Genomic DNA, 20384 nt, shown 5'->3' on the forward strand with positions numbered 1-20384 from the left:
CAGGAAGTCCCGCCTTCCCAGCACTGCCACCGCCCCATGGTTACCCGGACAACGGCGCGGGGGAGCTCGGGCTATAGTGGGCTGTGCCGGAGGGCCTTGTGGGGGTGGGCCTAAACCTAGGTTGCTGACGCTCTTGGAAATTTCTGGAGCCTTTTCTTTTGCCCGACGGGCCGGGAGAACAGAGGGTCAGGTGGGAGTGGGTATTGCCCAGGAACGTTGCGAATCCGAGCCAGCTCGGAGTTTCCAAGTCAGTGGGGCCGCCGCCGCCGCCTGCGAGGACGGGAGGGCTCCGGAACACGCTCGCGGGCGGATGCTGTGTGCAGCACGGGTGTCTAGCAGAACAAAGCCCCGCAGCACCTCCATCCACCACGCTGGCCCCTCATTTGCTTCTTTCGGCCTCTCTTAGCCGCTTAGTTCTTTAGCTCTGAAGTTCTGGAAACCTACTGAGCGAGAAATGCTGAGTAGTATGGGCCTGGGCCCCAGAATAGTCTCACAGGTCTTGGCTCTTTCTTGCTGCTTTTCACACGCAATCCCTGACCTCGTAATTCAAACTGCGAAGTTGGAAGAGCTCTTTTTTGCAAGTCCAGGCTCCTATACACACGTTACCTGCCTTTGGCCTTGCAGTTGCCTACTTTTGGGGCTCGGCAGCGCTAAGCAGCGAAATGTTTGCAAAACCTGTGAACTCTTCTCTCTCTGGCAGGGCGGTTCACCCGGTATGACTAGCTGGGGTCATAAAGTAGCACCAAGAGTGCGTAACAAATGGTTTTCTTTGATTTTCTAAGTACCGCCAGTCTCTGAACCTGGATCTACTGTCTGCAAAGTGAGTCTCTGGGCTTTCGAGTGTTGGTAGGGGGGGCGTATTGGAAAAGGGGGTCTGTTTTCCTTAATCATTAACGAATTTAGGAATTCTATCTAGCTCCAAGGAAGCTGAAATTTAAAAGTTGAAAAAATCCGGGTTCATGTCACTTAAGACTTTATAGTAGGGGACCAAACAGTCAGTGAGAACTTATTATCACGATTATTTACACGGCGGGAGAAGTAGATTGAAGCCAGTTGTTACAAGTCAAGGAACTGTAAGTGAACCATAAGATTGAGGTCGTCGGCAGGGCAGAGGCTCCTGTATTAATCCGGTGGAACAGGGAACGCTGCTCTGGGAAAGTGGCAGTTGAACTGAGTTTTGAAGAAGGAAGAAGAGTTTTTGCAGCGAAGGACAAAGTACAGGATAGGCTAAGGTGTGGAAAAATTGGATGTTTTTAGGAAATTGCGAGTAATTAGATGTAGCTAGACCTATGGGAGCTGGACTGGCCGAGGTGAGGCTTCAGAACTAGTTGGGGTGCACCTCTTGGTCTAACTTACCAAACTAAGGATTCTGAACTTTGCCCTGGAGACATCCCCATGTGTATCTGTTCAGTCTTACCTGTTGTGTTTAAATTATGCACACCAGATGCACTGAACTATATATTTGCAGTTTCAACTCTTGTCCTTTTGCTCTGACCACACAATTAGATGAATGAACACCTGATTTCCCCACTTTTTTTTTAATTTTCTCAATCTTAGATGTTATAAAATATTACCTGTGGTATAAAGATTTTTTTTCTCTTCCGATCAGCACTTACTGAAAGTCTAATACTGCCAGGAAGGGCACTAGGGCTTGGTAATATAAAAATCATCTAGCCCTGGCCAGTTGGCTCAATGGTAGAGCGTCGGCCTGGCGTGCAGGAGTCCCAGGTTCGATTCCTGGCCAGAGCACACAGGAGAAGCGCCCATCTGCTTCTCCACCCTTCCCCCTCTCCTTCCTCTCTGTCTCTCTCTTCCCCTCCGGCAGCTGAGGCTCCACTGGAGCAAAAGTTGGCCCCGGGGCTGAGGATGGCTCTGTGGCCTCTGCCTCAGGCGCTAGAGTGGCTCTGGTCGCAATAGAGCAATGCCCCAGATGGGCAGAGCATCGCCCCCTGGTGGGCATGCCGGGTGGATCCCGGTCGGGCGCATGCGGGAGTCTGTCTGCCTCCCTGTTTCCAACTTCAGAAAAATACAAAAAGAAAAAATCATCTAAGTCATGGTCCCTACCCTCAAAGAGTTCACCACATAAAAGATGACTTTATGTGATAAATGCCAATTGAGAAAGAGAATGTTGGGGTGCTCAATAGGGAACCTTCCACTATGTAAATAAATATCCTAGGCTGGGAGACTAGCAGTTGTGAAACATGAACAATTAAAAAGTAAACAAACCATGACTAAATTAATATTGTTCATGTATTTATGTAGGCATTTTAGGTCGGAAGTCCCTACTTTCTGTAACATAAACTGCCTTTGTGAATCTAACACTGGTTCCCGTATGACCAAGTATCAATATAGCAAAACACTTCAACTAGGAGTTTCCACAGTAAAGGTTACCATGTCAAGTGTTAGTTAAATATAACCATGTTTAGTGTTCCTTTTTGCCTGAGGGGCCCAATTGAAATTCCCACAACTTTTAAAAAGATGGAGGTATGATACAAACATGATGATATCTTCTTGAGACCAATATAAGGCTATGAAATATACGAAAATACTTTTAGCCTGATCAGGCGGTGGTGCAGTGGATAGAGCATCGGACTGGGATGTAGAGGACCCAGGTATGAGACCCTGAGGTCACCAGCTTGAGCGTGGGCTCATCTGGTTTAAGCAAAAGCTCACCAGCTTGAACCCAAGGTCGCTGGCTTGAGCAAGGGGTTACTCGGTCTGCTGAAGGCCCACGGTCAAGGCATATACGAGAAAGCAATCAATGAACAACTAAGGTGTTGCAACGCGCAACGAAAAACTAATGATGCTTCTCATCTGTCTCCGTGCCTGTCTGTCTGTCCCTATCTCTGACTCTGTCTCTGTAAAAAAAAACAACAAACCCCCCCCCCAACTTTTAAACTTTGCAAGCTCACTGAGTGAGCTTAATTCTTTATTAAGAAAAAAAAGAAAAGAAAAGAAAAGGGGCCTGACCAGGTGGTGGCGCAGTGGATAGAGTGTCGGACTGGGATGCGGAAGACCGAAGTTCGAGACCCAGAGGTCACCAGCTTGAGTGAAGGCTCATCTGGTTTGAGCAAAAGCTCACCAGCTTGGACCCAAGGTCACTGGCTTGAGCAAGGAGTCACTTGCTCTGCTGGAGTCCCCCGATCAAGGCACAGATGAGAAAACAATCAATGAACAACTAAGGTTCTGCAAACGAAGAATTGATGCTTCTCATCTTTCCTTTTCTGTCTGTCCCTCTCACTGACTCTGTCTCTGTCAAAAAAAAAGAAAAGGGACATACAAGTTGATTAAAAAAAAAGTAAAACTGTATTTGCTTGTATGTGCATAGAATATTTCAGAAAGATACTCCAAAACTCGTAATATGTGTGGGAGAGCTGAGAGTTGGGGAGAGGCAGATAGGAGGGAGACATTTCACAAAATAACCTTGTGTAACTGTGGAATATTTAACCCAATTTTAATGTAATACTGATTTAAAAATTACAAAACAACATTATATATGCTGTGTTTGACACTTTTCCTTTATAGAGATTTATCTAAATGCTGAAAACATGTCCTGATGAATATTCTGGCTTTCCAATAGAAAACACATTTAAGAAGCATTGTTATTTGTATAAAATACCAAATGATTAACAATAATTGTGATTTCTTTTTGAAAAGAAATGGGATCATATTATATTGTACATGCTGTTTGCCCTTGCCCTTTACATTTAATTTATTGTCATCATGTTTAGATAGATAAACCTACTGTTTTTGTTTTGTTTTGTTTTGTTTTTTACAGGGACAGAGAGAGAGTCAGAGAGAGGGATAGATAGGGACAGACAGGAATGGAGAGAGATGGGAAGCATCAATCATCAGTTTTTCGTTGACACCTTAGTTGTTCATTGATTGCTTTCTTATATGTGCCTTGACCGCAGGCCTTCAGCAGACCCAGTGACCCCTTGCTCGAGCCAGCAACCTTGGGTCCAAGCTGGTGAGCTTTTGCTCAAACCAGGTGAGCCCGCGCTCAAGCTGGCAACCTCTAGGTCTTGAACCTGGGTCCTCTGCATCCCAGTCTGTTGCTCTATCCACTGCGCCACTGCCTGGTCAGGCTCTACTGTATTTTTAATGACCTCATAGTATGTAGGATGCAGACATTATAACCATTGCTTTCTTGGCGAACATTTTGGCCACTGCCAGGGTTTTACAAACAATACTAAGTAATAAATATCACTTATTGTTGAGAAATTCTCAAATACAGCTTTGAGAGCACTCCTGCAAGTATTTCTATAAGATGGACATCTAGAATTGAAATTTTTGGGTCAACGTGAATGCAGATATGTTGGCCTTGCCAATATGGAGGATTGTGGTTTTTTAATTTTATTTTGCTAACCATAGATATTCAAAAGTGATATCTATTGTTTTAATTTGAGTTTCTTTTATAGTGTGGTTAAGTATCTTCTGAATAGTATTTATCAACTCTTCTATCAGTGGTCCTTCTTGTATTTGTCCATTTTTCTGTGGTGTAACTCCACTATTTTAATGTGATATAATAGCACTTTTATAATTGGGATAGTGTATGTATGTGTAGGAGAGAGAACAAGAGAGTGAGCAGGCATCAACTCCTTCCATGTATTTGTGCATCCATTTATTGCTTCTCATATGTTCCTTGACTGGGATTGAACTGATGACCTTGGGTCTCTAACCAGTTACCTCTGCACTCTGGGTTGAGGGTCTACCCATTGTACCACTACTGGGCAAGCAAGGTTTTAATTTTTTTTTTTTTTTTTTTTTTTTTTTTCATTTTTCTGAAGCTGGAAACAGGGAGAGACAGTCAGACAGACTCCCGCATGCGCCCGACCGGGATCCACCCGGCACGCCCACCAGGGGGCGACGCTCTGCCCACCAGGGGGCGACGCTCTGCCCATCCTGGGCGTCGCCATGTTGCGACCCTCCTGGGTGTCGCCATATTGCGACCAGAGCCACTCTAGCGCCTGGGGCAGAGGCCACAGAGCCATCCCCAGCGCCCAGGCCATCTTTTTGCTCCAATGGAGCCTTGGCTGCGGGAGGGGAAGAGAGAGACAGAGAGGAAGGCGCGGCGGAGGGGTGGAGAAGCAAATGGGCGCTTCTCCTATGTGCCCTGGCCGGGAATCGAACCCGGGTCTTCCGCACGCTAGGCCGACGCTCTACCGCTGAGCCAACCGGCCAGGGCCGGTTTTAATTTTTATGTAGCTATGTTTTGACTCTTTTTTTTGTCTTTTGCATTTTTCTCTCCTCTCTCCCTCCTTCTTCTTCTTTACTTGTTATACTTAGAAAGCCTTGACCAGTCCATTATAAATATATTCTCCCAGGGTTTTTTTTTAGTTTTATGGTTCCAGTTTTCACATGAAAGTTTTAATCCACTTGAAATTTATTTTGGTGGAAGGGCTAAGGATTATTTTTAAGTAACTGAGCTTTATTTTTGTCCAAATGATGAGCTAGTTTGTGTAACACTATTTAAATATTTTTTTCTGATTAATGTGAAATGCTACTTTTGTTGTACAGTATACTAAATTTCCATTAGAATGTATTTTACAGTTTTCCTGGTATTTTCTAGGATGTTTATTCTTCCAGGTGAATGTAAGAATATTTCTGGCAGGTTCCCCACAATCCCACTGTATTTTGATTGTGGGTACAGTGCTTTTATATAGCAATCATTTTGAGGAGGATTAAATGTTTATGATGTTGAATCTTCCTGCCCATGAACAAGGTATATAGTGCATATAACTATACATTTACTTTATTGTTTATCCTTTTTTAAACTAGGTCCTGATCATTTCTTATTAAAGATGTTACTAGATACTGTCTTCTTGTCGCTGTCACGAATGGCCTCTTTTCTTACCATTGTATTTTATTTCAGTGATATGCTTCGTTAACTCTCAGTAACCATGTGACCAGATCACAGATGTCCAAGGAGATTGCTGGATGCAGGGCAGAAGCCAAGTCATAAGGGCTTGAGCATTATGTTATTAGTTTGAATTTTATCTGAAAGCTCTTAAGAGATACTGGAAGATTCTGGGAATGGGGTGATATTACCTCTAATAGCTTTTGTTTCTTTGAGCACCTGTCAGGCACTGTGCTAAACTCTGCAAATGTCATATTTTAATCCTCATGGCAACTCTGTTTTACAGATGATCATATTTACATTTTTTTAAAATTTTTATTTATTTAGTTATTTAATACAGAGACAGAGAGTGAGTCAGAGAGAGGGATAGACAGGGACAGACAAACAGGAACGGAGAGAGATGAGAAACGTCAATTCTTTGTTGCAGTTCCTTAGTTGTTCATTGATTGATTTCTCATATGTGCCTTGACAGGGGGGCTACAGCAGATCGAGTGACCCCTTGCTTGAGCCAGCGACCTTGGGCTCAAGCTAGTGAGCCTTGCCCAAACCTGATGAGCCCTTGCTCAAGCTGGCAACCTCAGGATCTCGAACCTGGGTCCTCTGCGTCCATGTCCGACGCTTTAACCACTGCGCCACTGCCTGGTCAGGCTGATGACTTCAGTTTTAAACATACTGATATCCAAGTGTACATATTCAGGAAGAACTCAGATATATAGGTATCAATAGAAAAAGCTGGAGTACACCCTACAAAATGATAATGTTAACATTCTGAGGTTGAGGATGAAGGGGGACAATTGGTTGGGGACTTTAAGCTTTTTTTTTTTTTTTTATAGAGACAGAGAGAGAGTCAGAGAGAGGGACAGATAGGGACAGGCAGACAGGAATGGAGAGAGATGAGAAGCATCAATCATCAGTTTTTTGTTGTGACACCTTAGTTGTTCATTGATTGCTTTCTCATATGTGCCTTGACCACGGGCCTTCAGCAGACCAAGTAACACCTTTCTCAAGCCAGCAACCTTGGGTCCAAGCTGGTGAGCTTTACTCAAACGAGATGAGCCCGCGCTCAAGCTGGCGACCTTGGGGTCTCAAACCTAGGTCTTCTGCATCCCAGTCCGATGCTCTATCCACTGCGCCACCGCCTGGTCAGGTGGGAACTTTAAGCTTTTAGAGAAAATAGTCATGATGGGGGATGCATTCAGGGCAACATTAGAATCTATGTAAACAGAATAAATTAAAATTAATTAAAAAAATAAGTAAGAGCCCTGGCCGGTTGGCTCAGTGGTACAGCGTCGGCCTGGCGTGCAGAAGTCCCGGGTTCAATTCCCGGTCAGGGCACACAGTAGAAGTGCCCATCTGCTTCTCCACCCCTCCCCCTCTCCTTCCTCTCTGTCTCTCTCTTCCCCTCCCGCAGCTGAGGCTCCATTGGAGCAAAGATGGCCCGGGCGCTGGGGATGGCTCCTTGGCCTCTGCTCCCAGGTGCTAGAATGGCTCTGGTTGCGACAAAGCGACGCCCCGGAGGGGCAGAGCATTGCACCCTGGTGGGCAGAGTGTCGCCCCCCTGGTGGGCGTGCTGGGTGGATCCCGGTCGGGCGCATGCGGGAGTCTGTCTGACTGTCTCTCCCCATTTCCAGCTTCAGAAAAATACAATAAATAAATAAATAAATAAGAAAGTCGTTTTTGTATAATTGAGAAATATTTTTATTAATGAAAATAAAGCCATAAAGTATTGTATTTGTAAGAGAAATAGTCAATCTGAAAGTAAAGTTTCAAAACTTTATAGTAAAACGAAAGGCATTTATGATAGAAATAGATTTGCAGCATACACTTCATTTTTAAAAATGGGCTCTGCCCAGCCTGACCAGGTGGTGGTGCAGTAGATAGGGCATCGGACTGGGACGCAGAGGACCCAGGCTTGAAACCCCGAGGTCTCCAGCTTGAGCATGAGCTCACTGGCTTGAGCGTGGGATCATAGACATGACCCTGTGGTCACTGGTGTGAAGCCCGAGGTCGCTAGCTAGAACCCAAGGTCGCTGGCTTGAGCAAGGGGGTCATAGCAGAGCACCCGATCAAGGCACATAGGAGAAAGCAATCAATGAACAACTAAGGTGCTGTCCCTCTCTCTGTCCCTGTCTCTCACACACACACACACACACACACACACACACACACAAATAGTTAAGAGATTTTTTTTTTTTTTTACAGAGACAAAGAGAAGAGAAAGTCAGAGAGAGGGATAGATAGGGACAGACAGGAACAGTGAGAGATGAGAAGCATCAATCATTAGTTTTTCGTTGTGACACCGTAGTTGTTCATTGATTGCTTTCTCATATGTGCCTTGACCATGGGCCTTCAGCAGACTGAGTAACCCCTTGCTCAAGCCAGCGACCTTGGTTCCAAGCTGGTGAGCTTTTGCTCAAACCAGATGAGCCCATGCGTGACCTCGGGGTCTCGAACCTGGGTCTTCTGCATCCCAGTCCGACTCTCAATCCACTGTACCACCACCTGGTCAGGCAGTTAAGAGCCTTTTTTGAAGCTTAACTTCTCCTTTAACTGACTTTTCTTTTTTTTTAGCTACAGAGACAGAGAGAGACAGGGACAGACAGACAGGAAAGGAGAGAGATGAGAAGCATTAATTCTTTGTTACAGCACCTTAGTGGTTCATTGATTGCTTTCTCATGTATGCCTTGATTGGGTGCTCCAGCAGAGCAAATGACCCCCTTGCACAAGCCAGTGACCTTTGGCCCCCCCAGCCAGCGACCTCGGGCTTCAAGCCAGTGACCTTTGGGCTCAAGATCATGATTTCGGGTTTTCAAACCTGGGTCCTCTGCATCCCAGTCCAATGCTCTATTTGCTGCACCACCACCTGGTCAGGCTAGTTAACTATTTAACTTTTTTTGATCACCAATAACACTGGGGAACAAAATTTTTGTTGCATCCACAAAAACACTTGTTCTTACCTAATTCGAGTGTGCTGATCTCATATCTGACATTAGTTTTACTCTGTAAGCTACAGCATTTTGCAATTCAAGATTTTAGGTTTTCATCTTATTGTAAAATTTTCAACATTTAGTTTAACATAATGAAGTAGAACGTCTTCTTGGGCATCATCTTTGTGAAAATATAATAATTTATATAATGCAGTAAATACACTAATACACTAAAAGATATGATTGCATCAGAATTTGTCTACATTTTCTAAATAGAACATATTAAAACATTTTAATCATAAAACGAGCAAAACATTTAAATTCTATTCAGGCAAAAATTTGCATTTGTAGCTCTTGCGTTTGTGTACTTGTTGAGGACAATCTCGTTTGATGCTCCAGCAGTAGTCTGCTCATCACTAACAGCTCCAAGATTTTCAGGAAACTTATCAAGGTGACTGTTCAGGAAGTGAATTGTTTTTTTTTTTTATTTTTTATTTTTCGGAGACAGAGAGAGTCAGAGAGAGGGATAGACAGGAACGGAGAGATGAGAAGCATCAATCATTAGTTTTTCATTGCGCGTTGTGACTTCTTAGTTCATTGAATGCTTTCTCATATGTGCCTTGACCGCAGGCCTTCAGCAGACTGAGTAACCCCTTGCTGGAGCCAAGGACCCTGGGTCCAAGCTGGTGAGCTTTTTGCTCAAGCCAGATGAGCCAACGCTCAAGCTGGCGACCTCGGGGTCTCGAACCTGGGTCCTTCTACATCCCAGTCCAATGCTCTATCCACTGCACCACCACCTGGTCAGGTCAGGAAGTGAATCTTAATGCTCATGTTACATCTAATGTCGCAGAAAGCCAACAGCATCCTTTGAACCAGAAGTTCATAGTTTTCTGTTTTTTTGTTGCCAAGGAAGTTCTTTGTAACTGCTACAAAAGACTGCCATGCTGCTTTCTCTTCCTTACTCATCTTCCTGGCAAATTCTTCGTCACATATGAGTGTTCGAATTTGAGGTCCGTCAAATACACCTGCTTTTCTCTTCTCAAAAGACAAGGCAGGAAAAGCAGAAATAATATGTTGAAAGCATTCACTTTCTCTATTCAAAGCCTGAACAAACTGCTTCATTAAGCCAAGTTTGATGTGAAGTGGGGGAAAGATGATCCTGTCTCAATTAACTACAGGTTCATTCACAATATTTTGCATCCCTACTTCCAGAGCTTCATGTTTCAGCCACTCCTTCTGTGTCCAGTGTTTCTCCCGAGCTTGGCTGTCCCACAAACAACAGAAAGCAAGGATACTTCGTGAAACCTCTCTGTTGTCCTAGCAGGAAATTTACAGTTTTGAGATCCACACAAATAATCCAGTTATGCTCCTCATACTTCAGAAAGTCAAGGACAATTTTTATGTCATTCTTACTAAGTCATTCAATTCGGGTTGGCTAAATATATAGCTGAGGAGTTAATGACTGCTTGGTATCAGAAGAAGACCCTTCAGATTCTACAACCATTTCTTCATGCATCTTATCAAAATACACTTGATCACCATGTTCACTTTCTTTGTCCTTAGAAGAAATAAAACCATTGAAACCCGGAACCATGCCTGACCTGTGGTGGCGCAGTGGATAAAGCGTCGACCTGGAAATGCTGAGGTTGCTGGTTCGAAACCCTGGGCTTGCCTGGTCAAGGCACATATGGGAGTTGATGCTTCCAGCTCCTCCCCCTGTCTCTGTCTCTCTCTCCTTCTCTCTCTCCTCTCTAAAATGAATAAAAAAAAAAAAAAAAGAAAGAAAACCGGAACCAAAAGTGTCTCAGAGTGTGGGATAGGTCGTATTGCTGAAGGAATATTAGGATATGTGATCACATGCCGTTTTTTCTTGCCGATGCCCTTGTATGGATCAGACAGAAACAACAGTCACTGCTGTGGTCCTTAGGTTCACGTCAAACTATGGGAATACCAAAAGGCATTCCTTTGCGTTTTCCTTTATCCAGTCATGAAGCATTTCCTCACAATTATGACACACAATATGAGGAACCCAATTCTTGTCTTGATCGCCAAGGGGAACTTGAAAATAGGCAATATATGCACGTGTCACAAATGATGAAATATTGTGCCTTTGACATTGAAATATGTAACAGCCACATATATAACAGAAGGTGTCAGGACTATTCTTACATTTACGCTTACTGGAAGAAGCCATGATTCAATCTTAAAACAAGAGGGTGGTGGTTTTTTGTTGTTGTTGTTGTTTTGTTTTTTGTTTTTTTAGAGAGAGGAGATACAGAGAGAGAAAGAGACAGAGAGAGGAAAGAGATAGAACAGAGGGAGGAGCAGGAAGCATCAACTCCCATATGTGCCTTGACCAGGCAAGCCTGGGGTTTTGAACTGGCGACCTCAGCGTTCCAGGTCGACACTTTTACCCACTTGTGCCACCACAGGTCAGGCTGTTGTTGTTGTTTTTACAGGGACAGAGAGAGAGTCAGAGAGAGGGACAGACAGGGACAGACAGACAGGAACCAGGAACAGAGAGAGATGAGAAGCATCAATCAACAACTTTTCGTTGCGACACCTTAGTTGTTCATTGATAGCTCTCTCATATGTGCCTTGACCGTGGGCCTTCAGCAGGACAAGCAACCCCTTACTTGAGCCAGCAACCTTGAGTCCAAGCTGGTGAGCTTTTTTTTTTTTGCTCAAACCAGATGAGCCCACACTCAAACTGGCAACCTTCGCGGTCTTGAACCTGGGTCCTTCTGCATGCCAGTCCGACGCTCTATCCACTGGCAATATTAAGGAAAAACATAAGGCATGTTCTGGGGACAGTGAGAAAATGAGTTTGAGAAGGTAGGCTGTTGGAGATTAATCTGGGAAGTGGTGGGAGGCTCACAAGAAAGATCCTGGAAGCAGAGTACGAATTTATAAAATTTAAAGTTTACAAAAAACTTTCAGAGTATCATTTAATTTTCACATCTCTAATAAGGTTAATTTCATGTCCATTTTACTAATAAAGAAAACATGCTCAGAAAAGCTGGGTAATTTTCTCAAGATCACACAGTCAACAAGAAACAGAGGCAGAACTTAAACCTGAGCATTTTACTTCTACAGGCTTTCTCTGTCACCTCCTATCATCCCCCCCCCCAAAATACACAAGTAATAAAGGAGCATTATAAAACATACTACTAAAATATGGAAATGCTTATATACCAGTTATCAAAAAACAGAGATACAAGGCAAAATTAAATTTTAACGTAAGTCATATACATCCTGTAGGGCAGTGGTAGTCAACCTGGTCCCTACCACCCATTAGTGGGCGTTCCAGCTTTCATGGTGGGCAGTAATGGAGCAACCAAAGTATAAATAAAAAGATAGATTTAACTATAGTAGGTTGTTTTATAAAGATTTATTCTGCCAAACTTAACGAAAATCCAACATAAAGCACTTGGTAATTATTATTATATGCTTTAACTCTACTTTGCTATAACTCTACTTTATAAATTTTATAAAGTAAAGTTACTTCCCTACTTTATAAATCACCATTACTGTGGAACTGGTGGGCGGTTAGAAAATTTTACTACTAACAGAGCTACAAAAGTGGACGGTAGGTATAAAAAGGTTGACTACCCCTGCTGTAGGGGACTAACTGATTACACTGGGGAACAATTTTATTTTCATTTTCTGTTGCATGTTTTCTTTATTAGTAAAATGGACATGAAATTAACCTTATTAGAGATGTGAAAATTAAATGATACTCTGAAAGTTTTTTGTAAACTTTAAATTTTATAAATTCGTACTCTGCTTCCAGGATCTTTCTTGTGAGCCTCCCACCACTTCCCAGATTAATCTCCAACAGCCTACCTTCTCAAACTCATTTTCTCACTGTCCCCAGAACATGCCTTATGTTTTTCCTTAATATTGCCTTCTCAATATTGCTCTGATTCATTTGTTTAATCAAATATTTATTGAGCACCTCACCTTCCTCACATCTTTAAATGTCACCTTCTCAGTGAGGTCTACAATGTTTACCTGTTACACGTTGCATTCTGATCTTCCTCAGCACTCCCAATCCCCCTTAACCTGCTCTACTTTTTCCCCCCATTACACTTATGACATAACACACTATTTATCAATTTTCTCTCCACACTCCCTTCCCACTAGAATTTAAATGCCATTTGGGCAGAGATTTTTGTTTATTTTAATGATGAATCCCAGGTATCTATAACACTGCCTGGTACAGATTAGGTACTGAACCAGGGGTATTTATTGAACAAATGAATGATATGCATTGTGCTAGAGTTTTTAGCTAGGGTCTGGCTATATATATGATAGTTGTGAAAAAGAAGAGCTTGTTTCTCCCCTTATGCAGTATCCAGCCTAGCATTATAGTACAGTGGTTTTTCTGCCTGCCTGGGCTGCCCTCCTCTATGAAATGTCAGAGTGACTAATGGCTGAGTTCAGAGTAGCCTTTCCTCTGAGTGGTGAGCAATTTTTAGATAATTTTGCTTTTAAGTAAAAAAGAATTCTAATAGAAGGGCAGAGGGAGAGTAATGCATTCTATTTAGTTACTCTCAGTTAAAAGTCAACAGTTTTCCCTAAGGCAAAGACAGAATAAAAATATTTTCTTTAAAGTGCCAGGCCTTGCAGATAGCTGAAAGAGGTCATGGGGGCGTAAATGGTTTAATTTATATTTTTTCTCTCCATCTCCCTCTTTCCCTTCTCCTTTCCCCTTCTCCCTTTCCTCTCACTCTTTCCTCCTCTCCCCCTTGGTTTTCCCCCTCTCCTTTCATCTGAAGGAAGATAGCTGTAATTTCTCTTATTGAAGAGTGAGAGGATGTGCAGTAGACCTGTTTATTGCTGTCTTTTTTGTGAAATTTTGAAATGCTTTATCCATGAGATTCTAACCTATTTCTTGAGGTCCTCTGTATGCAGTTTGTCAATAAGTTTTTATATTGCTAGAATTCTTAAGAAAAGAGGAAACAAAAGGAACTTAAATTGAGTATATTTAAAAATAATCTTCTGATCCAGCACACTTAAAACAGTGTGACAACAACTATTCTTTCTCTTACCCTTTTCTCACACAGGCAGCCACACAATCCAGGGAGATTCCAAGGCTGGGGATGCACTTGCAGGATGGAATGAAGAATTAAGGAAGAGCCTGACCAGGCGGTGGCGCAGTGGATGGAGCGTCGGACTGGGATGCAGGGGACCCAGTATCGAGACCCCGAGGTCACCAGCTTGAGCGCAGCTCATCTGGTTTGAGCAGAGCTCACAAGCTTGGACCCAAGGTCACTGGCTCGAGCAGGGGGTTACTCGGTCTGCTGTAGCCTCACGGTCAAGGCACATATGAGAAAGCAATCAATGAACAACTAAGGTGTTGCAACGAAAAACTGATGATTGATGCTTCTCATCTCTCTCCATTCCTGTCTATTTGTCCCTGTCTATCCCTCTCTCTGACTCCCTCTCTGTCTCTGTAAAGAAAGGAGAAAAAAAGAGAAAGAAAAAGAGAAAAGAAAAAAAAAGAATTAAGGAAGAACACTGCTGCACAGGTACACAACTGAGCTAAGAGATTTTTAATATCCCTTCCAAATTTTCAGATTCTTGACCTAGATAATTTAAATTCCTAAATCCTATTTGTCTTCATTTACTTAAATAATCCAGTTGATAAAGTGTGTGTGTATATATATTTAGATAATTATTTTAGTTCTTTACTTCACTTTGCTATCAGATATCTTCTAACTTAAGTTTGATATTCCATTTGAATTTTTTTCCCTGCATATGTGAATTGCTCCATGATCTTTTATTAGAAAAAAGTTGATAAAGGAAACTCTTGTGGCAGTAGCCTCAATTTAGTGTAAACAATTTCTATAGTGTTCCATAAACTCATGATATGAAAATCTATACAAGAATATTATTAACATCTTCTTACACTTCGTTACAACTTAATTTTATTTAACAATTGTGTTGCCTGACCAGGTGGTGGCGTAATGGATAGAGCGTCAGCCTTGGACTCAGAAGACTCAGGTTTGAAACCTTGAGGTCGCTGCTGACTTGAGTGTGGGCTTACCAGCTTAAGTGCGGGGTTGCTGGCTTGAGCATTGGATCATAGACATGACCCATGGTCGCTGACTTGAGCCCAAAGGTTGCTGGCTTGAGCCTAAGGTCACTGGCTTGAGCAAGGTGTCACTGGCTCAGCTGCAGAAAACCCCCACCCCCATCAAGGCACACATTTGAAAGCAGTCAATAAACAACTAAGGTGCTGCAATGAATTGATGCTTCTCATCTGTCTCCCTTCCTGTCTGTGTCCCTCTCTCTGTCTCTGTCTCGCTTGCTTAAAAAGAAATTGTTGCATTATGAATAAACTCTAAAAGACCTTCAATAAAACAGAGTGCAAGCCTGACCAGGTGGTGGCGCAGTGGATAGAGCGTCGGACTGGGATGCGGAAGGACCCAGGTTCGAGACCCCAAGGTCTCCAGCTTGAGCGTGGGCTCATCTGGCTTGAGCAAAGAGCTCACCAGCTTGGACCCAAGGTCGCTGGTTCCAGCAGGGGGTTACTCAGTCTGCTGAAGGCCCGTGGTCAAGGCACATGTGAGAAAGCAATCAATGAACAACTAAGAAGTCACAACGCGCAACGAGAAACTGATAGTTGATGCTTCTCATCTCTCTCCATTCCTGTCTGTCCCTGTCTATCTCTGCCTCTGTAAAAACAACAACAACAACAACAACAACAAAACAAAAAAAAAACAGCGCAAAAGAAAACTCAAGCAATGACCCCTATGCAAGGTCTCATCTAACTGATTTATAAACCATCTAGTGTGCCCACATCGCCATGTGGACACATCTCTGTCATAGTATTTATGAATATACATTATGAATATTGATTGTGATATCTTCTTCCAGGAAGTGTTCATAGACATTTTCAAAGATACAAGAAAAGCCCAGAAAAAAAAATCTCTCTCTCTCACACACACTCATACACACAATCCAAGATGCCATAAATTAAAAGTACAGAGAATGAAGAAATAAAAATAGATGACAAAATGGAGCCAGGGACAAAGCTAAAAGGATTCTAGCAATGACCTTCACATTGCTACAGCTGGGCCATGAATTTGTCTCTAAGCTGACAGCCTCATTGGTCTTATAATTCATGATATACATGGATAAAGAACAAACACATTACTCTAGAGAAGTAAAACTATTTCCATCACTGAGATCAGATTAGACTGTCTCACATTCATACTCAGAACCTTGTGTTACATGAGCAGAAGTGTCCTGGACAGCATCCCTGCCAGGTTGACCAATTCACAGGGCTGCTTCTTACAGCCTGATGGCAGCATACCAGAAAGGGATTTCATGGGTTAAAGCAATACTTTTGAGGTGGAGGACTGTCTCAGTGATCATGGACTTACAATATTTTATCTCCTGTACCTACTAGAGTAGAAATACATATTTTATTTAAAAATGTATAATAAATATGTATTTTCTGATGGCTTTAGACGACCCCTGTGTTTTGGTTGTTCGACCCCCACCGGGGTTGCGACCCACAGGTTGAGAACCACTGTACTAGAGTTTTTGGCATATAGCAGGTGTCAAGAAATTTTTGAGTGAATATCAAATGGAGAAGACACAGTTCAAAGTTCTAGAAAGGTTCCCCTGATTACCAAGACCTAAAATCCTGCTCCCCAGCTCTGCACACCTTTTGTAGCTATCAAGCAATACCATTTCAATGCTTTAATATTAAATTTCACATGTCTTCCCCAAATACGGGGGTGAGGCCAAGGGCTTTAGTATGTGTGTAGTGGGGGAGGTATTAGATCAAGAAAGTACTGAATCATCAAACTGGGAGGTCTGTTTGCAGGTTACCTTGAGAGTACTACTGGCTTAGATCCAGACTCCCACATCCAATCTGTCCTTCAGAGCAGAGGCAGGGTTTTGGTCATGGTGCAACAGTGGGCCTTTTGTCATGGGTCTCTGTGTTGAGCAATGGGACGACCCAGTCACATAATAGTAGCAATGGCATTAAAAGAGACTTAGTGCTGAGCTAGCTGTTACTGACTCAGGGCTCTTGACAGTGCTGTAGGAATTGAGTTGAGCTCACAGGTTAGGGTTTATCCATTTTAGTTGGCATAGAGGCATGGGGGTAGGGCTTGGTGTAAGGATCTTTCTTACTGGTAGATGTCACTATTTCTCAGTTCTGACTGTTATCTTCCTGTTGTCACTGACATTGTAAAGGTGTTTCAGAGCAGGAGTTGGTCCCTGTATGCAGCTTTCTACCTGCATAGTTATAATGATGTCTGCATCATGATGAAGATGCTCATCTTCTGGTGTGTAACCTTACTTTAATTCTCATTTCAATAGCATTGGCACTGCCAGACCTAGGACAGAAAACTGGGAGAGGCAGTGTAGTGGTTAAGAATATGGGTTTAGCCTGACCTGTGGTGGCGCAGTGGATAAAGCGTCGACCTGGAAATGCTGAGGTCGCTGGTTCAAAACCCTGGGCTTGCCTGGTCAAGGTACATATGGGAGTTGATGCTTCCAGCTCCTCCCCCCTTCTCTCTCTCTGTCTCTCTCTCCTCTCTCTCTCCTTCTCTCTCTCCTCTCTAAAAAATGAAAATTAAAAAAAAAAAAAAAAAAAAAAAAAAAAAAAAGAATATGGGTTTAGGCCCTGGCAGGTTGGCTCAGCGGTAGAGCGTCGGCCTGGAGTGCGGGGGACCCGGGTTCAATTCCTGGCCAGGGCACATAGGAGAAGCGCCCATTTGCTTCTCCACCCCCCCCTTCCTCTCTGTCTCTCTCTTCCCCTCCCGCAGCCAAGGCTCCATTGGAGCAAAGATGGCCCGGGTGCTGGGGATGGCTCCTTGGCCTCTGCCCCAGGCGCTAGAGTGGCTCTGGTTTCGGCAGAGCGACCCCCCGGAGGGGCAGAGCATCCCCCCTGGTGGGCAGAGCATCGCCCCTGGTGGGCGTGCCGGGTGGATCCCGGTGGGGCGCATGCGGGAGTCTGTCTGTCTCTCCCCGTTTCCAGCTTCAGAAAAATACCAAAAAAAAAAAAAAAAAAAGAAAAGAATATAGGTTTAGAGGCCCTGGCTGGGAGGCTCAGTTGATTAGAACATTGTCCTGATATGCCAAGGTTGTGGGTTTGATTCCTGGTCAGGGCACATACAAGTCAACCAGTGATGGCATGATGGCATGAATAAATGGAACAGAAAATTGGTGTTTTCCTCTCTCTCTTCTTCCCTCCATCCCCCACTTCCTCCCTTTCTCTCTATCTCTCTCTCCCCTGTCTCTAAAATCAATAAATAAAAATAAAATTAAAAAAAGAATATGGATTTTGATGGAGGCCTGAACAAGTCCCTACCTGTCCAGGGTTTGGGGTTGCTATCTGCCTCAGAAAGCAGAGGGTTTGTCTTCTGAGAAGACAAAGTCATCTTCTGTGAAGAAGGCCCCTGCATAGTTGGCTCTGGCATCTTCCAGGAATAGGATGGTGGGGTCGGAGCCTCATGAGTTTAGGTTTTTGGTTTAAGTAGAGAAGACAGTGTTCCCCGCCAATTTCATTTTATTACAATCCCATCCTTGTGTTCCAGAACCAAAGGTTATTTAATATATATCTAAAGCACTCCTAAAATTGATAGTGCTAACATTCCCATTTTTTGCTCAGTGTATTAAATCAAAAGAAAAAAATCTTTAAAACCCAAAATCACCAGGTTTAGTACATCCCAGGAAGAGCACCTTTAATAAATAACAGGAAACAAAATGTGTTAGGAATCTGACCAGATACACAAAGCAGCAGATGAGACTCCTAATGGAACATAAATAGCTCCTCCTCACAGTACATGTATTTCACATGAGTGTGAACACATATGTAATATATTAAAGGAATTTTGTTTCTACCACAAGAAGTTATTCAGAAAAAAATAAGTCAATATCTCATCCACGATGGGGGACATTGGGGTGCTGTAGCCACATTACAAATGAGGTGTGTACCTCACTCTCACATACAAAAACCTTCTGTACACTATGTACTTTCCTGGGAGGAGGCTGGACAGGGCAAGAAGACTGCTAACCAGAAAAGACCTAACACATAGAACAAACAGGAAAAGCTTTCAAGGATATTTTGGATATGATACTAAAAGCACAGGTAGCAAGAGTAGGTAAATTGGATTATGTAAAAATTAAAAACGTGTGTATCAACAGGCACAATCTGTAGAGTCAAAAGGCAAACTACAAAATGGGAAAAATATGCCCTGGCTGGTTAGTTCAGTTGGTTAGAGTATTGTCTAGAAACACCAGGGTTAGAGAGAGGTTTGATCCCTGATCAGGGCACATATAAGAAATATCCAATAAATGCAAAAATAAGTGAACCAACAAATTGATGTTTCTCCCTACCTCTTTCTCTAAAATCAATAAATTTTTTTAAAAATGGGAAAAATATTTGCAAATCATATATTTGATAAGGGGTTAATGACTAGAATAAAAACAACTACAATGCGAAAAGAAAATGAGTAAGGGACTTTTAAAAATTTTTCATTGATTTTAGAGAGAGAAGAAGGGGAAAGAAAGAAACATGTTCCTGTATATGCCCTGACCTGGAATTGAACCCATAACCTTTGCATATTGGGACAGCACTCTAACCAGTTGAGCTATCTGGCCAGGGCAAATGAGCAAAGGACTTGGATATTTCTTCAAGGAGGATATACAAATGGCTCATCACTAATCATTAGACAAATGCAAATCAAAGTCACAATGAGGTATCACCTCATACTCATTAAGATGACTACTATTAAAAAAAAAAAACAACCCAGACCAGAAAACAAGGAGTGTTGTTGTGGAGAAATTGAAACTCATATGCCCTATTGATGGGAATGTGAAATGGTGTAGCTGCTATGGAAAATAGTATGTGGTTCCTTAAAATACTAAAAATAGAATTATGACCCAGCAATCTCATTTTTGGCTATATATTCAAAAGAATTGAAGGCAGGATATCAAAGAGATACTTTTACAACCATGTTCATAGTAGCATTATTTATTACAGCCAAAAGGTGGAAGTCCATTGATAGGTGAATAATAAAAGTGTGGTGTATTCATGCAATGGAGTGTTAATTAGCTTGAAAAAGGAAGTTCTGACAGTTACAAGTCAATGAAACTTGACATTGTACTAAGTGAAATAAGCCAGTCACAAAAAGGCCAGTACTACATGATTTCACTTACGAGTGATCAGACTTATGGAAACAAAGTAGAATGGTGGCTGCCAGGGGGTGGAGGAAGGGGAAGTGGGGAGTTATACAATACAGAGTTTCGCTTTTGCAAGGTTAAAAAGTTCTGGAGATAGCTTTCACTACAACATGAGTATACTAACTACAGAATTGTATACATTACTTAAAAATGGTTGATAGTTTTATGTTACATGTGTTTTGCCAACAAAAGAAATTTATTGTGGTGTACAGTTTGAAGCCTTTGTCTTCCATCAGTGAATCTCAAACTTGAAATAAATCAGGATAACCTGGTGGGCTTAAAACAGACTGCTGGACCCCACCGCCAGAGTTTCTTTTCTGAATTAGTAAGCTTGAGGTGAAGCCTGTCTGAGAATTTACATTTCTAACAAGTTCCCAGATGTTGTG

General features: G+C 42.6%; 1 long non-coding RNA gene across 1 annotated transcript; it reads left to right on the forward strand.

Annotated features, from left to right (window-relative positions):
- Positions 1 to 151: 151 nt before the first annotated feature.
- LOC136322829 (uncharacterized) lies at positions 152 to 15049 on the forward strand. The gene is made up of 3 exons (XR_010728866.1): positions 152 to 820; positions 13857 to 14321; positions 14749 to 15049. It is a non-coding gene; the product is annotated as an uncharacterized lncRNA (long non-coding RNA).
- Positions 15050 to 20384: the final 5335 nt, after the last annotated feature.

The sequence above is a fragment of the Saccopteryx bilineata genome, chromosome 2 (genome assembly GCF_036850765.1).
Source record: "Saccopteryx bilineata isolate mSacBil1 chromosome 2, mSacBil1_pri_phased_curated, whole genome shotgun sequence".
Taxonomy (NCBI): domain Eukaryota; kingdom Metazoa; phylum Chordata; class Mammalia; order Chiroptera; family Emballonuridae; genus Saccopteryx; species Saccopteryx bilineata.